General features: G+C 47.0%; 1 pseudogene; it reads right to left on the reverse strand.

Moving 5' to 3' along the window:
- Positions 1–15,316: 15,316 nt before the first annotated feature.
- LOC116597930 lies at positions 15,317–15,441 on the reverse strand (annotated as a pseudogene).
- Between the last annotated feature and the right edge of the window lie 2,009 nt (positions 15,442–17,450).

The following is a 17,450-nucleotide window of genomic DNA, read 5'->3' on the forward strand; positions in this document are numbered from 1 at the left end:
ACCAAGTGGAGGTCAGGTTGCTGTTTCATAGAGGGCATGAAATGACATTAAGTCATGGAGTTCCAGATGAGATGGTCCTGGGCAGGGGAGGACCTCGTACCAAGGCTAGGACCTGGGCTCAGAAGGAGGCAGCTCCTTTGCTAAAGCCTCAGTCTGGGACGTCTGCTCCAACAGAACTTCGCTGAAGCCCTGCTCACACCATGTGGGGTCTCGTCACTGTCTGCTCAGGTTCCAGGTGAGTCTGTCTCAGCCAGCATCCTCGTGGGCACACGGCAGCTGGAGGGGGTTGTTGGGCACCCTATTCATGAGGCAGGCGAGGAAAGAGGCCCAGGAGACCCTGCAATCTGTCTGCTTTTCAGATTGCTTTCCAGAAGCAAGTTTTTTAGGCCAAGCAGAAGAAAGGGCAATGGTGGGATTTGGGGGTAAACTTTTAGAAGACAGTGATGATGTTGACTTGCTCATCAGGACTTTTCAGTGTATTTGACAGCTGTGGAGAGCCATGAAGACGAAGAGGGACAGTCCATTTCAGAGAGCTCGGCACACTGAGCTTCTAAGTTCTTTCAGGGGAGACTCCCTTCTTTGTGGGGTTTCTTGTAATGTCTGCTTAGCAACTTTTGCTCTCACCAGGCAGGGAGAATGGGTAGCTTCCAACTTCATGGTCCTGCCCTGCAGTAGCCATCCTACCAACCTGTCAGTGGTGTGTAAGGCTCCACTGTTTGAGATCTATTTGTTTTAGTCATTTCGCTGTCCAATGCCAGAGAGAAGAGACCCTTTGAGACAGACTCAGTAACTCACCTGGTGGGACTGACCCCATAAGCTGCCACTTGGTGACAGCAGACAATTCCACTTGGATTGGGAGGGGGCACACCACAACATGCAAGGAAGCTGGAGAGAGGGGCCTGGAGAGTTAGAAACAATTCTGAAAAGAGCATTGGGCTGGGAGACTTCTCCAATGGCTGACAGCACTACCCCAAGCCCCATGCATGGGTGAAGGGTGCCCGACTCTAAGCCATGTCCCCATGGGTGCAGGAACACTCAGGGGGGACTCCCACCACCAAGTCTGTGGAGAGCTGCTCCTTCAACTTCAAGCTGCTCTGACCAAATTCACAGTCTCAGCTCCTGCAAATGTACAAATTACTGTCAAAGGAAATAAGACTTATTTCTTGCTAAAATATCTGTAGAAGAACCAAGTTCAGATAATTATTCCAGACCCCACTTCCCTTTCACTGTGCTTCACACATGTACACACACACACATGCACACAAGCACACACATGTGCACACACAGGTCATATGTTAAGCTTTCTAACATCAAAGAACAGAAGATAAAGAGAAGCCTGAGAGGAGATGGAAAACTGGTATTTTTAAAGTCAAAACCATGAAGACAAAGGAAGGACCAGAGAAACTTAAAAGATTTAAAAGAGCAAATCTCAGTGGCAGATTACTGGAAGATCTTTCCACTTCTCCACACCCACCCGGCAATGCACAACTTAAGAGTAAGGGAGAGAGGTGTCCGGAAGCTTATGATGTGATTGCACACAACCAAACACAAGAAACTGGTTAAAAAAGTGGAGAAATCCAAAATCACTTTCAAAAGTATATATGCAAATACAAAAATGGTTAAGGGGCTATACATTAAAATATAAGATGTCATTTCTAAGTAGTGAAAGGATAGATGTTTTGTATTTTCTTTATTATGTATATTTTTTCATCCTATGACTTTGTGAACCAGAACAATATATCGGTTTTATTTATTTATTTATTTTTATTTTAAAATTTTAAAAAAGTTATTTCTTTTCAGTGTTTCAGAATTCATTGTTTATGCACAACACCCAGTGCTCCATGCAGTATGTGTCCTCCTTAATACCCACCACCAGGCTCACCCAACCTCCCACCCTCATGCCCCTCCAAAACCCTCAGATTGCTTCTCAGAGTCCACAGTCTCTCATACTTCATCTCTCCTTCCAATTTCCCCCAACTCCCTTCTCCTCTCCATCTCCCCATGTCCTCCATGTTATTCCTTTTGCTCCACAAGTAAGCAAAACCACATGATAATTGACTCTCTCTCTGCTTGAGTTATTTCACTCAGAATAATCTCTTCCAGTCCTATCCATGTTGATACAAAAGTTGGGTATCATCCTTTCTGATGGAGGCATAATATTCCATTGTATATATGGACCATATCTTCTTTACCCATTCATCTGCTGAAGGGCATCTTGGTTCTTTCCACAGTTTGGCAACTGTGGCCATTGCTGTTATGAACATTGGGGTACAGATGGCCCTTCTTTTCACTACATCTGTATCTTTGGGGGTAAATACCCAGTAGTGCAATTACAGGGTCATAGGAAGCTCTATTTTTAGTTTCTTCAGGAATCTCCACACTGTTTTCCAAAGTGGCTTCACCAACTTGCATTCCCACTAACAGTGTAAGAGGGCTCCCCTTTCTCCACATCCTCTCCAACACTTGTTGTTTACTATTTTGTTAATTTTGGCCATTCTAACTGGTGTAAGGTGGTATCTCAATGTGGTTTTGGCTTGAATCTCCTTGATGATAATGATGAACATTTTTTTTCACGTGTCTGTTACCCTTTGTATGTCTTCTTTGGAGAAGTGTCTGTTCATGTCTTCTGCCCATTTTTTTGATGTGATTATCTGTTTTGTGTGTGTTGAGTTTGAGGAGTTCTTTATAGATCTTGGATATCAGCCTTTTGTCTGTAGGGTCATTTGCGAATATCTTCTCCCATTCCATGGGTTGCCTCTTTGTTTTGTTAACTGTTTCTTTTGCTGTGCAGAAACTTTTGATCTTGATGAAGTCCCAAAAGTTCATCCTTTGCCTTTGATGACATATCTTGAAAGAAGTTGTTGTGCCTGATGTTGAAGAGGTTACTGCCTATGTTCAACATTTGCAAATCAATTGATGTGAGAGAACAAGTCAAGAAGAGAAGAGAGAAGAACCACATGGTCCTCTCAATTGATGCAGAAAAAGCATTTGACAAGATACAGCATCCATTCCTGATTAAAACGATTCAAAGTATAGGGATAGAGGGAACATTCCTCAACTTCATAAAGACTATCTACGAAAAACCCACAGCGAATATCATCCTCAATGGGGAAAAGCTGACATTTTCCCCATTGAGATTAGGAACACAACAAGGATGCCCACTCTCACCACTCTTGTTCAACATGGTGTTAGAAGTACTAACAGCAATCAGACAACAAAGAGAAATAAAAGGTATTCAAATTGGCAATGAAGAAGTCAAACTCTGTCTTTGCAGATGACGTGATACTTTATATGGAAAACCCAAAAGATTCCACCCCCGAACTATTAGAACTCATATAGCAGTTCAGTAATGTGGCAGGATACAAAATCAATGTACAGAAATCAGTTGCTTTCTTATACACTAACAGTGAAAATACGGAAGGGGAAATTAGAGAATCCATTCCATTTACTGTAGCACTAAGAACCGTAAGACACCTGGGAATAAAACCTAACCAAAGAGGTAAAGGATCTGTACTCAAGGGACTACAGAACACTCATGAAAGAAATTGAAGAAGACACAGAAAGATGGAAGGGCATTCCATGCTCATGGATCGGAAGAATAAACATTATTAAAATGTCTATACTGCCTATAGCAATCTATACTTTCAATGCCATTCCCATCAAAATTCCACTGGCATTTTTCAAAGAGCCGGAGCAAACAATCCTAACATTTGTATGGAACCAGAAGAGACCCCGAATTGCTAAGGAAATGTTGAAAAAGAAAAACAAAACTGGGGGCATCACGTTGCCTGACTTCAAGCTTTACTATAAAGCTGTGATCACCAAGACAACATGGTACTGGCACAAAAACACACAGACCAGTGGAACAAGAGTAGAGAGCCCAGATACGGACCTGCAACTTTATGGCCAAATAATCTTCTGTAAAGCAGGAAAAAATATCCAGTGGGAAAAAGACAGTGTCTTCAATAAATGGGGCTGGGAAAATTGAACAACTATGTGTAGAAGAAAGAACCTCGACCATTCTCTTACACCATACACAAAGATAAACTCAAAATGGATAGAAGACCTCAACGTCAGGCAGGAATCTATCAGAATGTATGGGTTTTTAAAAGAAGAACCATTCGCTGGCCTCCTACGACCAAGAGGCCTCGGTGGGCACTCCATCCCAGCCGGCCATCCCACCCAGTGGAGCTGGAGGGGGACTGTCCCCACCTTGGCTACCCCAGAGCATACAGCACACAGTCCCCTCCCCTCCCCCAAAGCTGATGAGCCTTGCAAGCCAGAAGGGAGAGCGCTTTGAAATGATTTTAAAAAGTTTATGGAGGTGAAATTTACAGAAAAGAAAATTAAACCATTTTTAAAGCGAGCAATTTAGTGGCCTTGAATCCATTCACACTGTTGTGAAACCACACCCTCTGTCTCCTTTCAAAGTGTTTCCATCTCAGCAAAGTAAAGCACATTAACCATTAAGCAGTTCCCCGCCCTCCCAACCCCTGTAGCCGCTGGCAACCTCTGATCTGTGCTGGGTTGATAGGATTTCTTTTTAAGGGAGCATTGTTACCTCCCTTTTGTAGAACAATTTTGGAAACTTGTGGTAATTCAGTTTCAACCTCTGTAGAGGTAAATATTCTGCTGTTGTCCAAGGGTAATGCGTGTCTGCGCAACCTTTCCCAGGTGCAGCCCCCCTGGCGTTGACTGGATTTCTGGTTGTCAGAGCCTAGAGTCCAGAAGCCCAGAGCCCAGCCCCAGCCCCCAAGTCCTTGGAGGGCGAGCACCCAGCGGTCTCTGGCCAGCCTAGGGGGGCACTTGCTCTTTTCTCTTGCAGGAAACCTTATTCTTGGCTTTGTGGTATTAATAGGTGAGTTCAGCATAACAATGACTCCTGCGAAAGGAGGCCTGTTTCAGACCTATGTGCCCTGTCTAGTTAACGCTGAGTAGGCGGACAGCCTGGGGGGCTCTTCCTACCCCCACCCTCCAGGGCCCCAGTGTGGACTACTTCACTTCAGACAGGCTCCAAGGGCATTGGAAACCCCATCAAGGAAACATGACGCATGAGGGATTGTTCTGAACCAACTCAACGACTTTGAAGGTGAAATTTCTTGACAGGCTCAAACGTCCACTTCAGACAGAAGCATCTTCAATAATTTAGAGTAATGGCTCTTTAACGTTTGCAACAGCCTTTGGAAGGAAGAAAGCGTAACTACCTCATTGGGGCCATTGAGGGAGAGAAGGTGATGGGGGGGCGGGGAGGAGGCAGGTGAAGGGAGGCATGATGGACGGCCCATGTGCAAAGCATTAGCCTGACCACCTCCTGGGCAGGGTACGCAGAGGGGCCCTGGGGGTCCCACCCGCATGTTCCTGACATCACTGCAGCCCCACTACATCCTAGGGGCAGGCGAGCGCTCTATTACCCCTGTTTCAGGAACAAGACACCAAGTCTTGGCTTGGTTCCAGGATGCAAACCACCCCCCACCCTCCGCCTCCAAGCTCCAAGAGAACCTGTGAGTAGTGAGTAGGAAATCCTGGCTCGGAATCCACCTTCCCTGAGCGATTCAGTTCAGCTCACCGATCCTTCCGTAGCGCCTCAGTGGACAATTTCAAGGTGCTTTCTGAAACCAAGCTCCATGCGTTGTCTCCCACGTCTGCCTCTGCCCTGTTTCTCTCTCCCTACTTGGGCCATCCCCAGGCCACCATCTTGGCCAGGGCTGAGTTGCTGTTGAGGACAACGTGCACCTGTTGGATTCTCCTTTTGGGTTTCTAGGGGAGAATCATAAGAGGGTGTCAGAAGAGAAGGGGGGGACAACAGGAGAATATATTTTGCATCTTGTCCTGGTGACTCCTGTTTTCACTGTGGGCAAGATTCTGGGCAGTAACAATCTGTTGGTAGTCCCATCCTTTGTGTGCAGACATTTGGCTGTTTTCATTTGTGCCCCTAAAAGGAGCACACATGCCCATTTAGGGTTTTTCCAGCTCTGATTGTACCAAGCCCCTCTACCTAAGTGTGTCAAAAATTCTTTATACACTCATCCTTCCTTTTAACCTGCTGTGCTATGTTCTGGGGCTTGATCCAAGATGTTATTATTGAATTTCAGAACATAAGGAACGTCTTCTTGAAGAATAATTGCAATATTTTCATTTTTTAAATGAATATTCCAGTGGTACTCATTGAAACTGATGTTTTTTGAAAACTACTTTTATTGATTGCCGTAAGTTTTGAAAATACGCATTTTCCATACCTTTGACCTCTCGGTTTTGGTGACTTTTTATTGATTCAACTACGGATATATATTCTGGTAATGTTTAAGGGAATATGTATGTGCATATAGAACTGTTCTTGAGAATCCATATCTAAAAATGTCTCCTAATTTTTTTCCTCCGGGTATGAGAACTTGGTAGAAATGTCTCTGCTCACATCTTTTCCCTCAAAGATTTAAAATTTTGATAGTTTTCAAATTTCAGGCATTTTGTCATATAATGAAAATGTCTCAGGGTGGCTTGACTTTTTTTTTCCTTTAAGAAAACCAACACTTTCTAATCAAAGTAAAGGAAATACTTGGTTGAAGAGGTCAAACAAGACTTTCATGCCCTTTGCTATCTCTCTTGAAGTATCCAGAGAAAGGTCTTTGTAATTCTTGGAGCTGTTTCTAAATCACAAGCTTCCGGTCTTGATGTCTTGCTGTGGAAAGAACAGACTCCCTCCCAGGCACCCCACTCCGCCTCCAACCCTTCATCACAAGTATTTGCCCAATTTTTGGTCAAATCAGTATTTGATGTTTGTTCTTACGCTCATGAAAATATTTTTCACAATGAAGGCACTTGTACCCAAAGCTTACGTTCTTCTATTCCCCTTGGGACAAACTTTTTCCTTTCCTTGATGCGCTCCCCACCTTAAAATCTGTTTTTCTATGCACCTATTTTTAAATTCAACCTTAAACCTCGCTACAAACTCTAAAACCCCTTCGACATGGTCACTCACATTCTATAATTTCTTTTGTCTTGGCAGTGACCCCATGCCCTCTGACCTCCTGCCCAGTCTGGTCCTCCTTCAGTCTCAGCACAAGGTAGCTGTGGGGCATCTCCTCCATCCTCTGACACGTTCCCTGAGCCTCACTACGCTGTGGGCTTCTCTGGTTTGTGGATTTTATACCTTCCTCTTTTGATCTAATCCCTTCATTCCATGGAAGATATTCTTTATAAGAACCCAAGGAATGGTACATGGGAAGTACACTTTCTGCTACCTTGAAATGTTGGCACATTTCTTTCCTTCCCTTTTACATGTGATCAAAAGTGTGGCTGGAACTCCTGACACTTTCCTCGTGCTCCTGGTATGGTTGTCGAGAAGTCTACGCCACTCTGGGTTTCAGCCTCTCCCAGTGACCAGCTCTTTCTCTCTGAAAGCTTTCTGGGCTCTTCTTTACCCCCAGTGAAGAATCTCAACGATTCTCAGGGTATGAGGTTTCCTTCAGTCACTGTGCTGGGCGCTGGGTGGGCCCCTTCCACTGAGGATCTCGTATTCTTTAGCTGTAGGAAAGGTTTTGAAATATTTATTTGATAATCACCTCCTCTCAGCTCTCAGCTTTTCCCCTCTTATTTTTCGACTTATATTTCCACTTTCTGGTGGATTTCCCCAACTTCAAATATCCCCTTTGGGAAGTTCTGCTACCACATTTCTATTCCCTTTGTTCAGCATCCCCTCCCATTTCATGGGTGCCAAATCTTCTCTTCGCTTTCTGAGGGCATCCTTTTTATTGATCTTGATTTTTTTTCCTGCCTTTTGTTTTATGTGTTTTTTCTTAGTTCTCTTTAAAAATCTTTTCTGTTGATTTTGGTTTCTGTCTCTCATGTTCAATGCTTCCTTCAGACAAAGGGCGGATCTTGGCTGTCCGTTCCTTGGAAAGGCCATACGGGTGGTGGGCTTGCTGACCACCAGGTCCTACCATGGGGTGACTGGGGACAGTGGTCTGACTCTCAATCTGCATCAGTGTGTGGGGGTCTTTTTTGTTGTGCCAACCAGTTTCTGATAAGGGGACTCCTCTTATGTCCTGTTGTTGTCCTTGGAACTCTGTGACAAAGGTGGGGGGGGGGATAATGCAGTGCGTAGAATGACACCCTGCTTGAACTTCATCCAAAACTGTCACTGAAAATGAGCTGACATCAAGGATTGTGTGTGGCTCCAGAAACACAGAGATAACTGAAGATTGGCCTCTCTGGGATGGCGTTTCTCTAATTTCACGATGGGTAGGAATCAACAGGGGGACTTGTTCAGTAAGAGCTCCCAGGAGCCACCAGCAGAAGCTATGATGGAGAAGGACCGAGACAGTCCCCCAGTCTGAAGCTTTAGTGGGCACTGGGGGGCTGGATGTGTGGTCTACTCCTGTGCCTTGACCCTGATCTGGTCACAGAGACATAGCGATCATATGACAGGGGGGATGACACAGGTGTGGAGAGGCCACACCTGAAGGATAAACCCCTGCCCATGGAAGGTGGGCTGTCAGAGTGGGCTCTGGACAGGAGTGGGTGCAGCTGGTATGCACAGCAGGAGGGCTCAGTCAGGGAGACAGTGGGGGGCAGGCTTCTTGCTCCAGGGAGGACAGGGCACAGACGCGAGCCTGCGTGCATCATATCAGCTGGCTGGGTTTCTCAGGAGATGACACATGGCCACCGTTGGGTGGGCTTCTCAAGGCCTTTGTGAGTTAGTGTGAGTCAAGGACAGAAAGCAGGACTCCAGTCAGTGAGGACTAGTGGGGGGAGGGCAGGGGAAGGGAACCCGAAGGGAAGTCCAGGTGCCCAGGAATCCACAGGGGAGCTGCTGCACCCCCGCTCACCCCCCAAGGGCTGAATGGAGCCTGGTAGGAGCTGGCAGTGGAGGAGGGGTTCCTGGCCTTAGCTGTGGAGGGTGCAGGGAAGAAAAACCCTTCCACTTCTTTGCCCCTCCCATCTCTTGCCTTTGCCTCCCATGGGCTGAACCCAAGGAGAGTGCCCCCAGGGATCCAGGGATCCAGGAGGTGCAGTTGGCAGCAGTCTGCAGGCAGATTAACGCCCTGGGGACATCTGCTAGAGAATGGTGTACCCCGAGAGCCCTTTCTCATCCAGAATCCATCTGGCCCTTGTTCAGTTGAAGACACTTGCATCTGCTTCCTGGGGAGACACAGAGTCTCATCAGTCGCAGGGTCAGTCCCTCCCTGCCCCCCACCCCCATCTGCACCACTGGTGCCCTTCCTGTAGGATGGGCGCCGAGGAGAGGATGAAAGAAAGAGAAAGTAACAGAATGCGTGCACAGCTGTCTGGCCCCTGCCCCTGCAGCTGGCATCCTGTGGACCCTGATAGTCCTCACTTCCATCCAGAGCCTGTGACAGGTGGCCTTGCAGGGCAAGAGGTCTTTGCAGGTGGGATTACCTTCAGGAGCCAGATGGGGAGAGGTCCTGGATCACACAGGTGGCCCAAGGTCACCACAGGGTCCCTAAAAGTGGAGTGAGCACCACTGAAGAAGGGTCAGGGAGACATGACCGGAGAAGGGTCCAAGGCCATGGTGCTCCTCCTGAGGTCTGCAGGCTGAGGGCTGGCGGCAGGCCAGAGACCTCCGTCCCCAGCCATGAGCTCGCAGGAGACACACCTGGCCCTGGAGCTTCCAGAGGGAGGGCAGTGGCTGCAGCTTGACTGGAGCCCTGAGCTCGTGGGACCTCTGTCCTCCTGGCGTGTGGAAGAGCCTGTGAGATAAGGAGACGAGGGACAGCTCCCGCAGGAATCAAGTGCACTTGGCTGCTCGGGCGGATGCCTCTGAGGGCACAGATTGCAGACCCTTCAAAGCCAGTCTGTGTCTCCACTCAGGTGTCACGCTGCGGCTGATGACTTTTGAAGGAGGCTTTCTGCACCTCCGTGAGCTCCCAGGGCACCATCTGGGGTGAGGAGCAAGTCCTCAGTGAGGGGGCAGCGGTCTGACCTGGTAGCAGCTCTGAGCCCGCCCTCTGTCCTGAGAGCACCCAGCCCGGTTTGCCAGGCAGGTGGCTCCAGCAAAGCTCATGTTTCCGCAGAGATTGCTCACAGCTGTGCGGCGTGGAGGCCACTCAAGCAGGAGTCTAGTGCGAATCCTGACTGTCTCCCCAGTCTATATTGCCCAGGATTGCAGGAGATGCCTGCAGTCCTCTCCTCACCCAGTTTGATTGTTCCTTTGGTCTCCCCAATGGAAGGGGGTCTACAGTAATCAAGATGTACTTTACAAAAACCTCGAACACCCCGAGGAAATGGCCTCAGGCTTAGCACCAACTTTAGCCTCAACCCAGCGACCCTTGTGCTTCCCAGACCCCTCGCCCTTTGCAGCCAGAGTGATATGGTCCTCCACCTCCTCCTGCCTGCAGAGACACCGCCGAGCCCTGGGGCGTTGTTAGGGCAGAAGAACAGAATCAGTGAATTAAACCGTGTTCACTTCCTCACCTTTAGAAACCGGGGTGAATGCTTGAGAAGGAAAGCGGCACTCAGATGATCTCTCCTAGCCCGACACGGCGGCTCTCAGTTCAGTCACATTCGTCAAGAAGGACTTCCTTGCTGAGGGAGATGTGTGGGGTTTGGGGCGACATGCGGAAATGCAGGTGAGCCGGTTGGGGTCCTCGGTCCTTTGGGCATGTCCCCCTGCCGACCCCATGCTGCCCTCCTGGTGAGCTTGCTGCGACCCAGAAGATGCCTTTCCCCAGGAAAGCCAAGCTCAGTGCGTTCCTGAGACAGGAGCCTGAAAGGAGCCCAGAAGCAGCTCAGCGGCCTCCGGCCTCTGAACAGTTGCCTGGGCTTCTCTTCTGTGTTTACCGAGCCTGGGAAAGGAACCACACACTTCTCTAAGATTTCTAACAGCAAAGGTTAAAACAAAAGAGATCAGTCTTAACTTTTGGTCAGAACTCTCAGACAACCAGAATGCGGCCGTCCCCAGTGAGCTGAGGGCCAACCCTCGTCTCCGAGGTTCCTGGGGCTTCTTGAGTGTGGGGGACAGTGCCCTGGGTGCTGGGGGAGGCGGCTGCACAGGCTCCTGTCCTCTCCTATCTCATATGTCTTGTCCTTTCCTAGCTTGCCCTGGATGCTGCTTTGCCCGCCCACCTGCCCTGCCCTCTGCATCTGGATTTCCAGCACCATCTGCCTCTCTTCTACAGGCAGGAGGAGCTGATGGCCATCAGAATCACCCACACCACACCCATAAGGTGTACAAAGCCTAGAGCTGGGGTCCCACCATTTAGCCCGTGATGTAGAAATACACAAACACCCCCATGAGTCAGCCACGGACTCCTGTTCTTCTTCGGCGGGAATGGTACGCTCATCCCTAAGGAGGGCCTGGGAATCTTTGACCAAACTTGTTCACAGAACAGGTGAGGAAACTGAGGCACAGGGACTAAATCCCTTGGCCAAGGCCACCAGTAGAGCCAGTTTCTGGTCCCTATCAGATCTAGGGATCTTCTACAATGTTCTATTCCCGGGCTCCCCCGTCTTCCGTGCTTTGTCTTTTCTGTAAAGTTGGACCATTTTGACCAGTTTGTCCCCTGGCTAGGACCTGGGCCCACTGTTGTGGCTTGCGGAGGATGACAAGCAATGACAAGACCCCAGAGTGGGTGACCGTGGGAGTAAGTGGCTGTCTTGCCACCACTCCGCAGGTGCCAAAGCAGACACCAGCCCTCGAGGTGTCTGAACACATCAGTTCATTCCGGACCACTCCCAGCCCAGTAAACAGCAGGAGCAGAGCAGGTGGCACTGGGCCTGTCCCCTGTGTCTACTGGGCTGGCTGGCGGCTGCACAAGGAGTGAACCGTACCACAGTCACCATCCTCCTGGGAGGAACCTGGGACCAGGGACCCAGCATCTCCGTAGCAAGCAGCAGAGAAACTGGCCCCTGCCCTGGGGAGCCCGCAAACCTAGCTCACTGGGATGTGACCTCCCTAGTTGCCTAGTGACCTGTGATCAAAATGCTCTGTGCCGGGGGCAGCTGGGCATGCGGGTGGTCCACTCAGGGACAGTCTGGCCCTCTCCAGCAGTGCCATAGCCCTACACATTCCCCTTTCTGGAGCTTCATTCTTTTTCAGGATTTTCATTTTGGGCACATTTTGGTGCATTTGGAAACTTCTAGGCAACACTTCCTACCTTAGCGTCTTGCTGATGGCACGACATCAGTTCCTGCTCCCTCTCTCTCTCCTCCTGCTTTTCAGTTACTTCTTAGAACAATAACTCAGTGAGGTTATTCCCCCCAAATGTTCTTCCTGCAAAGATCCTGTGATGGCCCAAAATCAAACTAAAAAATTGGCATTCATTTGCTCATGTCGGATCCCAAGGTCAAAACCCAAATGTGTCCAGTCCAGAGATGAAAAGTTTGAGGCATGGCCGAGCCAACTACCATGATTAGGTAGCCTTCATGGAGGTGCTGGTGGGGGCCTTGGACAGTAGGTGAGGCTCCCGCCCTTAAAAATTGGAATCTTTCTGTAGTGAGGTTGCCACCAAATAAGAAGTAAAAACAAAGAAATTAGTAACCCAGAAGATCAAGAATGAGGGATTTTTATGTTAGAATGATCCTTAATGTGCAAATAAAATGCAGTGTAAGGGATCCATTGAGGCCAACTCCAGTGCTGGGCTCTGGGGAGCCTGGAGCATTCCTTTCCTCAGTCTTAGGCAAAATTCCTTCCCTCCCAGTGTTCCTGCATTTACTTGTGTCATCTTTTCCTTCTCTCACCTGCTTCCCCCTCAATTGGACTGGGAACCTCTCACGGGCAAGACTCTCTTAGGACTGTGCACCTTGGCACCCCCCCTTTGGCAGGGGGCCTGTCCCGGAGTGGGTCTACCTCAACTGTAAGTTGAATGGACTTGAAAGTGTCAGAGACACATAAGAGCCAGTGGGGCAGAGGTACAGATGTGTGACAGCCAGTGGGGACAGACCCAGAGATGCCTGACAGCGGGGACAGATGCAGAGACACAGAAGAGCCAAGGAAGACGGACCTTTTGCAAAACTCCTGGAAAAGGAGTTTGAAAGAGAAATGTCCTGCCTGTATTTACAGGGGTAAGGAGAGGGTCTTGACTTCGCTTCATCTTTAGAATAGATTGGGCTGGGTTTTCCATGTCAGACCATCCACGTGGGAAGCCGTCCCTGCTCTTCACGTGTGTCTGTGGAATCCGTGTGGTCACCCCAGGAGGGCACCCACACAGCATTGTGGTCCGGCTGAGGTCCCAGCTGGGGGTGAAGAAGCGAGGAGAACACTCACCTGTAGCTCAGAGATGCCCCGTTCTCCACTCTGGATGCAAATGGTTCACCGTTAATTTCCATTAAGTTTCACGCATGAGAAAAGGCTCCAGAGAAGCATGTTTCTGCATGTCATCTGATGCAGTACTTCACTACAAATGGCGTGTTACTGCACACAGGGTACTGGGATCTGGGAACCAGCCCGCACTCAGGCAGCACAGTCAATACTCAAGTATTTGTTGATGAATAGATTTTAGTTTTAGCTGAGAAGCTGGCTGAGCAGGAGGCCACATGGAGGAGATTACGGCTGCACGGGAACCACCTCACCAGACGGGTCGGGGAAGATGGTTATGAATGCTGATAGGAATCCCATGAGTGCCTTGGAGATGTGGCGCTTTCCCTGGAAGGATCTGTTGTTGGAGAATAAAGCTCTTTGGTGCTAATAATCGGGAAGAGACAAAAGTGTCCTTCCATCTCCCAGGCTTCAGCCAGCTCAGCTGGAACCTCCAGGAACAGTTCCCAGATCTCTTCACCCTCCTCTCTGGGCCTCTAAATCTTCCTTTTCTGGATTCCTTGTCATGCAGAGTTCTTCCCATTGTGAATGCAGAAGGCTCTCAGGGCTCCTTCCAGGAGAGGACCCAGGCTGGGGGTGGAGGGGGTGCTCCTGGGCTCTGGAGGGGCGGGGTTCTCACTTCCGTGATTCCCCCTGCACCCAGCAGCCTTGGTTGTTGTATTGTAGAAGTTTTGGGTTTGGGTCCCTTTCAGGTGGCCTTTGGCAGGGAAGCCACCCTCCCCACAGGCCAAGGCCTGGCACAGTGCCAGGAAGCCCAGCCACGGGCATCTTGCGGGGGTGGGGAGGGCTACACTCGAGTAGTGCAACAGTCCTACCCCTGGGGGGGCAAAGGAGTCCACAGGACAAGAGTTCAGGGGCCACGATGCTCCATGCTTCCAGGAGACTGGGAGAGAGTGACAAGGTGGCAAGGCCTCCGAGACAGGGCGGGGCTGCCCTCGGTTTTGCTGAGTTGGTTCTGGGCTTGGTTTCTTTCTGCAGAAGAGATCCAGATGGCCTGTCCCCCGCCTGGCACAGCAGCTGGAGCGCAGAGAGCTGCAGTGACCTTCTGTCCTTGCCGCGGGGACGTGGAAGACTTGGGGGAGGATGGAGACCCCTATCCCTCCACACACCCTCATCCAGACAGCTTGAGTGCTGTGGCTTTCCTTCCCCGCAGACTGTGACATTTTGACAGGCACTTCAGAAAGGCTGTCATCATGACCCTCCAACAGGTGGCTCTGGTCCCAGGTGGGCTGAAGGCAGGGGTGGGAAGAACAAGGGCCTTGCGCATGGGGCATGGGGACCCAAGGCAGTTCCTGGGTGGGGAGTTTGCAGAAGGCAATGAGGCCGTCTGCAAAGCGCATGGCTTTAGCTCGTCCTCATCCTAGATAATTTGAGGGACAATTTGAAAATTTCCAGGAGGCAAGAGTACTTTGGGATTTTGGTGGCAAAAGCATTTAATGTATACATTAATAAATGTATTTATTGCATTATTTATTTATTACATTAAATAAATCTAATGTACAAATTAATAAACTGAAGATCGTCTATGGCTGTAGTTCGGAGAAACATGACCAGCTGTCTGTCCAGAGAGGGTCGCTGTGGCTGTTTCTCACTTGGTCCAGGCTCCAGCCGGGCTCACACACTGTGTTTAGGGGCCACTCTTTAATGTCTATAAATTGAGAGCAGTTTCCCGTCCCCCCTTTTTGGGTTTTGTGACCTTTTTGAAGCATCTAGTCTGCTGTGTTGCTCCATGTCCCCCAGTTTGGAGATTTAAAGAGAAATGTCAGTATGTTCCCACTAGAATATCTCTGGAAGGTTTCGGGTAGATACTTATTAATAGACTAAGAAATTACCTTCTGTTCCTACTTGGCAAGAATTCTTTCCCTTAATCGTGATTCATTAGTATTATCAAAGCCTTCTTTTGCATTTGTTTAGGTGATCCTGATTTTCTTTTTGACCAGTTTTTACGGCAAGTCGCTTCGCCAGATTATCTAATGTTAAGCCATCTTTATGTTCCCAAGATACATCTAACTTGGTCATGATTTATAATTTTTCTCAGGTGTTTTAGGATTCTATTTGCCAGTTTTTTATTTGGTGTTTTGAGTGTCTGTTCGTAATTTTCTTTTAATTAGCAATAATCGCGCCTCGGATAAACCTCATTGGCTACGATACTACCACTGCGCAAAGCTCGTAATTTTCTTTAAAAAAAAATTAATTAACTACTTAACTTCCCCAGATTTATTGAGGTATAACTGACAAAATTACATGTATTTAAGGTGTACGATGTGATGATTAGATGTATGTCTACATCGTGAAATGATTACCCTAATAAGGTTAATTAACACGTCCATTAACTCATATAGCTACATTTTTTTTGGGGGGGTGCAGTGAGAGTGCTTAAAATCTGCTCTTTTAGCAAATTTCAAGTTTACAGTATCATTTGCTAACTGTAGTGACCTTGCTGAATATTAGAATCCCAGAAATCATCTTTTTTTCTGAAATTATTCATTTTTTTCCTTAAAAGATTTAATTAATTTATTTATTTTTAAATTTAATTGAAATTATTCATCTTTTAACTGGATGCTTGTACCCTTTGTTCCACATTTTTCTATTTCTCCTACCATCTTGTCATAAGCTGCAGAATTTCCTTTTTTCTCATGGATGAATGGTATTCCATTTTATATGTATACATTACATCTTTTTTATCCATTTGTCCGTCAGTGGACACTTGGGACTTAGGTGGCTTCCACATCTTGGCTACCGTGAGTAACGCTGCAATGAACACGGGAATGCCGATATCTTTCTGAGATACCGATTTGATTTTTTCAGGATGTATACCCGGAAGTGGAATTGCTGGGCCATAGGGCCCTTTTCCACAGTGGCTTCACCAATTTACGTTCCCACCAACCATGCCCAAAGGTTCCCTTTACTCTGAAGTGTTTGCTCACCAACACTTAACTTCTTATCCTTTTGATAATCAAACCCAACCAGCAGGTGTGAATTGTGGTTTTGATTTACATGGTCCTGAGGATTGGTAAGCGCTGGTGCACACCCTTTCAAGTTCCTGTTGGCCATGTGTGTGTCTTCTATGGGCAAAATGTTTATTCGGGTCCTCTGCCCGTTTTCTGATTGGATTACTTGCCTTTTTGGTATTGAGTGATATGAATTCCTAATACGTTTTATATATTAACGCCTTATCAGATGTGTGGTCTGCAGATATTTTCTCCTATCCTACACGTTGCTTTTTTAAAAAAATCTCATTGATCATTTCCTTTGCTGTGCAGAAATTTCATATAATTTTCCTATTTTTCCTGCTTCATCTGGTTTTGTTACCATAGGGAGGCTTGCCTCATAAAGGAGATAGTCTTCCCTCTTCTTCTAGGATTTGGAGCATGTTATTAAAAAGAGAAGCTTCAGTAATTTTTCTTTCTTTTTTTTTTTTTTTGAAGAAAACTGTTCACCTTATATAAGATTCCAAATATATTAGTCCACAATTGTTCATTTATTTTTGTACCTTGATCACTACTTAGCAGTGATTCTTTTCTTCTTCATTTCTGATATTTATTTAAGCCTTTTTTCTTGGTTAATCAAGAAAAGAATTTGTATTTTTTTTTTTTTACCAATCCTTTGTAAAGAATCAGCTTTTGAGGTTTTTCATTTCTCCTTTACTTTACTTTACTTCATTTCTCCATTACTTCTTGATTTGTGATTTCCATAATTGTGAACTTTCTTATTTTCTTATTTTGTTTTTCCTTTGTTTTACATTGACTTTCGTATTTAAATTCTCATAGTGAATGCTTGGCTCATTAATTTAAAATTTCTCTTGTGTTCTAATATATGTATATTCATGTTATAAATTCCCTGTATCCTTTCATCTGCTTCCCACAGATTGTTGAGTATAGTTCCTTTGTTGTCATTCAGTTCTCAGTATTTATAATCTCCATTACAATTTCTTCCAGATCCACGAATTATTTAAACATGCTCTTTCGTTTCCAAATGTATGGGTGTATTTTAGCAGACTTTAAAATTTTATTTATAAAATCATTGTGGAGTGCATGTTTTCAAATCATTGGAATTTTTCAATACTTCCTTTGTGATCCATTATGTATGTACTCAAATTTAAAAAACATATTTTATGAGTTTGAAAAGAATGCATCGTCTGTATCTGTGGCTCTGGGAGATCCCTCTCTCTCTCTCT

This window comes from Mustela erminea, chromosome 8 (assembly GCF_009829155.1).
Source record: "Mustela erminea isolate mMusErm1 chromosome 8, mMusErm1.Pri, whole genome shotgun sequence".
NCBI lineage: Eukaryota > Metazoa > Chordata > Mammalia > Carnivora > Mustelidae > Mustela > Mustela erminea.